Source organism: Penaeus japonicus, unplaced genomic scaffold (genome assembly GCF_977035675.1).
Source record: "Penaeus japonicus unplaced genomic scaffold, GWHDUDI00000001_assembly GWHDUDI00000025, whole genome shotgun sequence".
NCBI lineage: Eukaryota > Metazoa > Arthropoda > Malacostraca > Decapoda > Penaeidae > Penaeus > Penaeus japonicus.
In genome coordinates, this window is record NW_028234427.1 from 1085278 (window position 1) to 1095277 (window position 10000).

The 10000-nt window shown below is 41.7% G+C and overlaps 1 protein-coding gene across 1 annotated transcript in view; it reads left to right on the top strand.

The window, feature by feature from the left end:
• The window catches only part of LOC122255141 (uncharacterized), a gene marked incomplete in the record, with an annotated part of 1591030 nt that overhangs the window by 749388 nt on the left and 831642 nt on the right, over positions 1-10000 (top strand).

Consider the following 10000-nt stretch of genomic DNA (forward strand, 5'->3'; position numbering starts at 1 on the left):
TTTTTCATCTCTTACGTTCTCTTCTATTCTCTTCAGATTTCAAGCTCTTTCCACTTCCTTCTACTCCCCTCGTTTTCTATTTTGATTTGTTTATTTACGTATTTCCCATTTTTTTATTTGTCTTCTCTCTTAACTTTGTTTCCTAATTTCCCCTTCTTTCTTATTCGCTTCCCTTCCTTTCCCCCTTTATTTCAATCCCCTTCCTCTTATTTCTTTTCTCTATCTCATACGTCCCGATCCTTTCCTTTCCTTTTCTTTTCCCATCTCCTCATATGCTTATTTCCTTTCTTGTTTTCCTTCTTACATTGGATCACTTCTCTCGTAAAACTTTATTCCTGATTCCCTTCTCTTGAATTATTTTTCTTTTGTCTTTTTATCGTCTTTTTCGCTTCTTTATTTTTTCTTCAGATATTTTTTCCTATTTTGATCTTTGTCATTGTCATTCCTCCTCGTCTCGCTCCTTCTTGTTCTTCCGTTTTTCTCCATCCTCCTTTCTTCTTATTGATATCACTTCGCTTCCTGCATCTTCCCTTCCCTCCTTTCTCGTCCCCATCCCCCCCCCCCTCTTCCTTTCGCCTCCTCTGTCTTACCATCTTCTCTCGCTCGCTCCTCTCCCCCTTTTCCTTCTCATTTTATTGTTTTCTACATTTTTCTCCTCCCTCCCCGTCTCTCGCTTCTTATCTTTTCCATTCCCTTCTCACTCTGTCTCTCTCCTTCCTCTCTTTCTATGGCTCATTATCTCTTCCCTTTCCTCCTCATTCTCTCCCTCTTTATCCTTTCTTTTCTCCATACTACAATTCTTATATCTTCCCATCCCTTTTCTCTCTCTCTCTCCCTCCCTCCCTCTCCCTCTCCCTTCCCCCACCTCTCTCTTTCTCTCTCCCCCGCTCTCTCTCTCTCTATCTTTATCTTTCTATCTCTATCTTTTTATCTCTCTCTCACTCTCACTCTCACTCCCCCTCCCCCCTCTCCCCCTCTCCCCCTCTCCATCCCCATACAGCTCTCAAGGGACGGCGGCTTTCTGATCTGCAATTTTCCCCTAATTTCCCTGAAGAGCGCGTATGAATCTACACTTAATCGAATACGGCCAGGGTAATCGTCCATAGATCAGAGTTACTATTGCATGTCTATGTACGCATGTGTGCGTGGGTGTGGGTGTGTGGATAGGGGGGGCGGGGGTGTACGCATGTGTATGGCGTGTTTGTGTGTACGTATGTGTGAATTTGAATGTATGTTTGAATATGTGTGTGTGTGTGTGTGTGTGTGTGTGTGTGTGTGTGTGTGTGTGTGTGTGTGTGTGTGTGTGCGTGTGTGTGCTCGCGGCCACGTATATATGTATGTATATATGCATGTGTGCGTATGCGAGTGTCTGTGCAACGGAGGAACGTGCAGTGAAGCCGGAACTGTTGTTGCTAATCCGATCCGTGTTTCTGAATGGATTGTTTTGCCCTCTTTCATTATGTCATTTCCTTCGTTCCTCCGGGGCTTTCCCCTCTGCTGTTTCGTTCGCTCCTTCATTTTCATACCTGTGTATGTGTGTGTGAGTGTGTGCGTGTGCGTGTGCGTACGTGTGTGTGTGCGTAGGTGTGGCGTGCGTGTGTGTATGTGTGTTAGTGTGTGTGTGTGTGTGTGTGTGTGTGTGTGTGTGTGTGTTTGTGTGCACATGCGTGTGTATGTGTAAGTGCGCGTGTGTGTGTGGCTACGTCTGTGGGTGCACGTGTACATATACATGTATCTGTACCATCCCATCAGCCAAGATATACATCTCAAGGACATCCACTCAAAAAAAAATCAATATCGATGTTTTATTCCTGCGGTTTTGCAGAGCAGTTCCTCCTCCGCCATGAACGGGGTTGTCGAGGGGCGAGGGGGTGAGGAGGTGATGGAAAATGATATGACATAAATAGTGTCACGTGTGACAGGTAATATCCGCAAACGTTCAAGGATGACGTGGAGGATCTACGCGTCGCCCTCCTTTCGCGTGGGCTAGGATTATCCTTCGCTCTCTCTCTCTCTCTCTCTCTCTCTCTCTCTCTCTCTCTCTCTCTCTCTCTCTCTCTCTCTCTCTCTCTCTCTCTCTCTCTCTCTCTCTCTCTGCTGTTCATTCTTCTGTTCTTTTGTCAACATTTGGTTCTTCCACGTCGTCTTCGCTTTCTTAGTATTGTGATAATGTTGATTGTTGAAATCCTTTTAAAGGTCGTTATTAATTTCTTGTTAATGCTATTATTATGATTATTATCTGCCATTGATGATATCTATTATTGTTATTATTGTTGTTATTATCATTGCTGAATGTAATGTTTTGATATCATTTTTATTCTTCCTGACATTTTCATATAGATAGCCCCCTCTGTCATTTTCTCCACCCTAGTTTTCATTTCATTAAGTCAAGCTTTCGTATAGGTGATTAGCCAATCCCTCGCCCTTTGTTTGGAGTCCGAGATGCCGTCGACGTCGGCTCCAGTATCTGCAAGGAGACCAACCGCTTACCCTGACAAATGGTCCAAGCAAATGCAACTTGCTACGGTTTGCTTATCGGCGGTGATGTATTACTCAATAAACTGATAGGATTTATTGGTGCATTTCCGTTGCTTTCAAGAGGGCAATAGCATTTCTAAGATAATAGATATGTTCATTGTTTGCTTTTGCGACTGCCGGGCCGATATTTGAAATTAAAGAGGTAGATATCACTAGAGGTGATTTATAACTAAACGCTTCGTTGACAATCAAATCAACATATTTATGGCATGATTATATATTTTTACCATGACCCAATTAACCGTTGTCGCTCCTCTGATGTCAGACAGCTAGCACACATACACACTCCATAAATAGATAGATGGATACATGCATATGTATGTGTTTTATGTATATGTGTATTTTGTGTGTGTGTTGTGTTTATGTATGTATGTTTATTTGTGCGCGTGTGTGTGTATGTGTGTGTGTGTGTGTGTGTGTGTATGTGTGTATGTGTGCGCCTACTGGACAAGAACACAGTGGAAATCTAGCTGCGAAGACGTTTATAAAACAGTTCGTTCGCCACACATTGTACACATCGATCTGTACAGATGCACAGTTCTTGGTAACGTAGTGTTGTGGTGTTGCTGCCGCGGTGGGTGTGCACTTTACATGTCATATCCCAAGTTCCACGTACCATATTCATCATTTCACTCACTTTATTACATTTTCAAGGGAAAGATGGGGTATGACAGATTTTTTTCTTTCCAGCGTAGCGATTCCATGATGTTACGATGACATTCCATTAAAAGCAGATCATAAAATATATTACTGGCACTGTTATCAACATCAAACCTCATTTTTACCTCACCTTATATTTGGTTTGGATGAATCAAAAATAAAAAAAAGGCATGTCGATAATATCATCATCAGAACTAACATTTACTCTGCCTTCTCTTTTGTTTGGATAAATAAAAAGGATTGGTTCTAAAGGGCTTGCGTGCGATACGAAACTAGCGCGCGTGTCTCCATGAATATTAAAATGTCGATGACTATGTTCAAGACAGCCAGGCCCTCGAACCGTCTCGAAGGCAATTGCAGCCGGGGAAATTTTGCAAGGTTGAGCATGGACGGATGGGGAAGAGGGATGGATGATGAGGAAGAGGAGGCGGAAGGACTGATATATATATATATATGCGATAAAGATGGAAAAGGAGGAAGGAGGAGAGGGTAATCAGAAGGAAAGGAGGAATGAAAGAAGGAAAGTTGGAGGTGGAGAATCGGTAAAATGTGAACGTAGAAGAAGCAAGATGGGAAGGAGGGGAATTTCAGATGCCTGATGATATGTCAACTAGATATCTTGATGGATGCTTAAACCACCCTCTCTCTCTCTCTTCCTCTCTCTCTCTCTCTCTCTCTCTCTCTCTCTCTCTCTCTCTCTCTCTCTCTCTCTCTCTCTCTCTCTCTCTCTCTCTCTCTCACCTCTCTCTCTTTCCTCTCTCTCTCTCTCCTCTCTTTCTCTTCTCTCTCTCTCCTCTCTCTCTCTCCCCTCGTCTCCCCTCTCTCTCTCTCTCTCTCTCTCTCCTCCCCTCTCCTCCTCTTCTCTCTCTCTCTCTCTCTCTCTCTCTCTCTCTCTCTCTCTCTCTCTCTCTCTCTCTCTCTCTCTCTCTCTCTCTCTCTCTCTCTTTCTCCCTCTCTCTGTCACACAAACACACACACACAATATAATTGAATGAAATTATATTAAACAATTAAATAGACAAATCATAAAATAATAAAGGGAATTGAGGTTGAGGTTAGAAATGAACGCATTAACATAAAACACAGTAAGTTAAAAATGGAATGCACAATAGAAAAAGCAACAAGAGATTGGATAGATGACATGATAGCGAATGATTAAAAAGATAAAAAAAAAATAGAATGACTTGAATATATTTTTTGTATCTCTTTAATAGATATAGCCGAAATGTCGACTAGAATTTACGATCATAGACGAGGTAGAGAGTGTAGGCAGGATAGTTTAGGGGGTGGGGAGTGGATGGGGGTGGGGAGTGGGTTGTTGGGGTTGGGTGTGCTCACGCGATATCTAGATTTACTGATAGATTGATTGAGTAGATTAGTATAAGTGAGAGATCTGTGTGTGGGTAATTTGACATGTTTTAATTTATGCGTGCGTGTTTTTTTTTAAGGTTATTAATTATACTGGCATAGTTGGTGTTGATATTTCTGTTCTTAACGGAAAATGTTTTTTTTTTTTTTAAGGCTAAATTTTGTGTGTATATATATATATATATATATATATATATATATATATATATATATATATATATATATATATATATCGGCTTCGTTAGTGTGATGTTTGGAGCACGAAGATCGTTTCAGAAAGATTATTTTCTACTGGCTTAGTTGATACGATTTCATGACGGAAGTTTTGTTATTACTTTTGCCTTCCTGCTTCATGTGATTTCTTGTTGGAAGATTTTTCATCAGGGTTATTGGGTTACACTGGTTTAGTCGATGTGATTTTTTTTTTTATGATTTTAAAAATTATTTTTACTTTATACTGGTCTAGTTTTTTGTGATTTTTTGACGTTGTGGTTTTCATGTCTGGCTTTGTATATTGAGGAAGGAAGGGGAAAGAAAGAGAAAAGGAAACGACATAGAGGGAGGCGGAGAGAAAGGAAAAGCAGAGGAGAGGAAACCCAAAAATGAGGAAAAGGAGGGAGTGAGAGGGGAGAGAAATATAGAGAAGGAGAAAAGGAATGGGAGACGGAAAGAGAAGAGGCAATAGAACAAGTAAGCAAACAGAGAGAAACAGAAGAAGAAGAAGAAGAAACGAGAATTTGAAAAAAGAGGCAACCAGAGTGAGGGAAAAGAAAGAGAAAAGGAAATGGAGATGTAGGTCGGAAGACTGGAGCTGAAGAATCTTGACAAATTGATCTTCAGGACCGAGGGCTAGAGAACGCAGGATAGAGCGAAATGATCTCGGGGAAACCCTCTCTCTCTCTCTCTCTCTCTCTCTCTCTCTCTCTCTCTCTCTCTCTCTCTCTCTCTCTCTCTCTCTCTCTCTCTCTCTCTCTCTCTCTCTCTCTCTCTTTCAAGTCATTTGGTGAAGGTGTTTATCGTTCAAGACCGAAAGAGTATCATGCATAAAGTGTGTGTGCGTGTGTGTGTGTGCGTGTGTATGTATGTATGTATGTATGTATGTATGTATGCATGCATGTATGTGCGCACGCGTTTGTTTGCCTGGATGACGGTGTACCTTTTATACAGAGAGATGAGTTGAATTTGGATCATAAACGAAAATATATTTAGGGTAAATGGGAAAAAATATCTGACAGAAACGACCGATTTTTATGTCAGATAAAATTGATACATGAAGTCTGTGCAGTGCAAAAGAGAGAGAGAGAGCAGCTAAAAGAAGGAGAGAGAAAGGGTGAGAGGGAGACAAAGAAAAAAAGGGAATGGAAAAGGAAGAGAAAGGGAGACGAAGAAAAAAGGAAGAGAGAGAGGAAAAATAGATATATAAATAGACTAAAAGAAAAACCGAGAAATAGAAGGAAATAAAGAAAAAAAACAGGGGAAAGAAAGAGAAGTAAAGAGAGGAAGACAAAGGAAGAGAGAGGAAGAAATAAAAATAAACATGTTAGAGAATTATAAAACGAAAGAAAAGGAGAGAGGAAGAAACAAAGAAATAGGAGGAGAGAGAAGAAGAGGAAAAAGAAGAAAGAAGACACAGTGATCGAGTAAAATGAAAAGTGAAAAAATGGGACCAATTTGAGTAAAGGCAGAAAGTGAAGAGTTGGCGAAAGCTCGAGTGGGGTCGCACTGTTAACAGTTCGACTGTCCTTGAGGCCGAGGGGACGCGCTGAAGACGAAATAAAGATGTGAGGTGTGAAGGTGAGCATAAAGGTTTATAGGAGGAGGCGAAGGTGAGCATAAAGGTTTATAGGAGGAGGCGAAGGTGAAGGTGAAGGGATGCGGTTTGGAGGTGAAGGGCGCTGGGTGCGAGCGTGATGAAAGTGTATAAGATTACGTTGCTCGAGGATGATTGCCGGAGGAGAGAGGCGGGATGGCAGAAGGTGACGACTGAAAGCTGCTGCAGCTGCGTGCGGACGAGGAAAGCAGATGCGACGCGAGGCTGAGAAGCAGAGGGAGGAATAGACAATCGCGATAAAGGAGGGAATAGGAAATAAAACTGGAGAGAGAGAGAGAGAGAGAGAGAGAGAGAGAGAGAGAGAGAGAGAGAGAGAGAGAGAGAGAGAAGAGGGAAGCACTGATTAATTTATTTAAAAAAGGAGAACTTTGCGTAGCCTGAAAACAACATGAAGACGAGATGTCCAAAGTTGCCCGATTTGCATATCTCGTCCCCAAACATTACGAGTCGAGGGCGTTTTTGTGCTGTTTCTTTTGTGCTGTGACGGACTCTAGATGGCCCAGTCCGTATCGCCCTAAAGCACTATTTAGTTTCTTTGTCTTATATATGTTTTTTTCTATCTGTACTATGTCACTGTTGTATTCTTGAGACAGAGAAAATCTGTTTTAACTCGTTTTCAGAGTTCGACTTATAAGAAGTATAGTTTCCTAAAATATACTCTTTTTACAAGTATTTTGTACTTGAATTTTCCTAAAACAAACAATAGTTTAATGAATTATAACTATTGATGAATAATACAATTAGATACGTAGGACATAATATATAAATTGTTAATGCTCACATCTCTTTTCTTTTTCTTCTTGCAGGTAAATAACTCGCATATGATGAAAAATTGGGGTTTTGAAAATGGTGACGGTGAAGCATCATGTTGCTTCGATTGGGTAAGTTTCCTTTATTTTGAAGTGAACGCGATGACTGATATGAGTGAGACGAGCGAGACGGTGACACCGGGAGAGAAATGAGACAGTGAGACAAGGGAGAGGGATACAGTGAGACAAATGAGAGTGAGACAATGAGACAAGTTATACGTGTAAAACGAAGGATATGAGGGAAGTGAGTGAGGCGAGTAAGAGAAATGAGATGTTTGAGACGAGTGAGATGAGCGATACGTCTAAGATAAAGGAGACGAATGAGCCAAGTAAACGCGAGTAAAGGTCTATTCATACCAGTTCATTTTGCGACCGTGTTTTACGTCCGTACAGCTGCTGCTGACGTCACTCTTACTCGTTCCGTGCCTTCAACCGAAAACTTTTTGCATACAGAGAGGTCAAATTTTACTCGTCCGTTGCCTGGTTTACATGGTTGAAATATTATCCTAAAGTAGCGTTGAAACTGACATTGAGGCGAATGTTATACATAGCTTCATAAATGTTAAAGAAAGAAAAAGAAAATAAATTAATGCCAAATGAAATGACTCGGCACACATTTTGAAGATCGGGCACATCGCACTCAACTCGTAAATACTGTTGCTGGACATGTCTGTAACACACCATCGAGTGCAGTGGGACGGGACGGGACGTGACGGGACATGTGACATCCATAAGTTTGAATATGAACGACATAACGGTCATGATGTGTTAACGTACTCCATGATTGTTTAGCTCGACCACCAAGCTCTCCCGTGACGTCAACAATATGTGTGGGATCGCTAAATACATCATAAAACGAGGTTGTGTGTGTGTGTGTGTGACTCGCCTGGAGACGGGTGAAAGAAGTCCTTACTTCACGGGGGGCGAAACTTGAAGGATATGTGGGCATCGGCTTGAGAAGGGGATGCCTTAATTAATCGAAGAAAGTTCAAAGTTGCAAAGGAGGTCATGTTCGAATCGAAAAAATACCCTTCAGAGGTTAAGACCATTCAGGAAGGACAAAGTTAACAAAGTCAATGAATAGATTCCCGTAATTTGAAAGTCACGTGCGGATCAGGGGAAAAAAAAACTTCCAGAGGTTAAGATCCTTCAGCACGGACGGACGAAGTTGACGAGGACAGTCAATGGATAGATTTCTGTGATTTGCAAACTCAGTCAGAGGTCCAGGGCATAAGATTGCCTCACTAATAATGCAATATAGTCTGTGACTTTGAATGATTTTGATGGTTTTGAATAACCGTGAGTGATCATCCTCAATGTGACCAATTTCACATGGTTGCCTAGCTGGACATTTATTACACACATATATTTATGTATTTATAAGCGTGTGCGGTAATTAGGTGATTTTCTCTCTCTCTCTCTCTCTCTCTCTCTCTCTCTCTCTCTCTCTCTCTCTCTCTCTCTCTCTCTCTCTCTCTCTCTCTCTCTCTCTCTCTCTCTCTCTCTCTCTCTCTTCCTCTCCCTTTCTCTCTCTTTCTCTCTCTTTCTCTCTTTCTCTTTCTCTCATGTGTGTGTGTGTGTGTGTGTGTGTGAGTGTGAGCGCGTATGTGTGGGTGCGTGCGCGCACCTACATCCACAACAACATATAGATATAGGTATATTAATATTCATGTATTTGCATTATGCACTTTCATTTACATGTAGAAATGTATTTTCACACTAACTTTTAAAAGAAGCTCCCAAGTCTTACCATTTATGCAAGTTGTTCTGCAATCCGGATAGTATATGTGTTTTCAAGGGAGCAGCTTGCATATAGTGTGCATACTTTATAAGCACTTTTATCTGCGACCGAGAAATACAGCCGTTTGAATATCTCACCGAAATTCACACGTTACGAGACTCGGACAAGGCACGACATACCGAAAAAACCCGCCGCCGCACACACCAGCGCGGTGGTTGTTCACAGCGGCGTAACCGCAAGTATCTCCCGATCGAGGGCGAATCGCGTGCTCTTTATCAGGGGTTCGTTATGACAAAGGGGGCTTGGGAAATAACAACAGCAGGCGAGGCAGACCTTTCGAATGACTTTATTAATTTAGCTAATGTAATGGCCCGACTCGGTGGGAGTATAAACAGCACAGAGGTATAAATACACGCACCGGCTGTCGTAAACATGGGTGTGGGGGACCATGAACCGAGACCGCCACGTCTACATGCGTATATGCACATGTGTACAGTTAGGAGCTTTATACGTTCACATATCTTGTGCATAGATATATTCATAGATGCACGGAGGGATCATGCATGCATGTATGCGCTGATTAAGTTATACATGCTAAATGTTTATATTTGCAGCTGATGCATAATCATATGCATATTCAGTATGTAACATATGCTTTCCAATAACCGAGCATAACGATCACATACACAGGCATGCATGCAGTTACAATCTATGCCCTCGTATAATATACGTGCTCTGTGGCAGTCATTATATTACAGAATTATGAACTAAATGACCGGACACATTCAGTATGACGCTCTGGCATCCTCCCAGGGATAAATGGGCACAAGTGCGTTGCTTTGCCATGTTTCGGCTGGGAGCAGGAAGAGCAAAGAAGTCTGGGAGCAAATGCCCGTGCTATCTATGACCCGGGATGCGAATCAAGCGGGAAGAGGCATGCAAAAACAGATACTCAGATAACACGTTTTATGAGATAGTTTGGAGTAAGGACCAGGACAAATAGATAAAATGAATAATTAAATACACGCTGGATATGAAGTGCCTTATAAAATC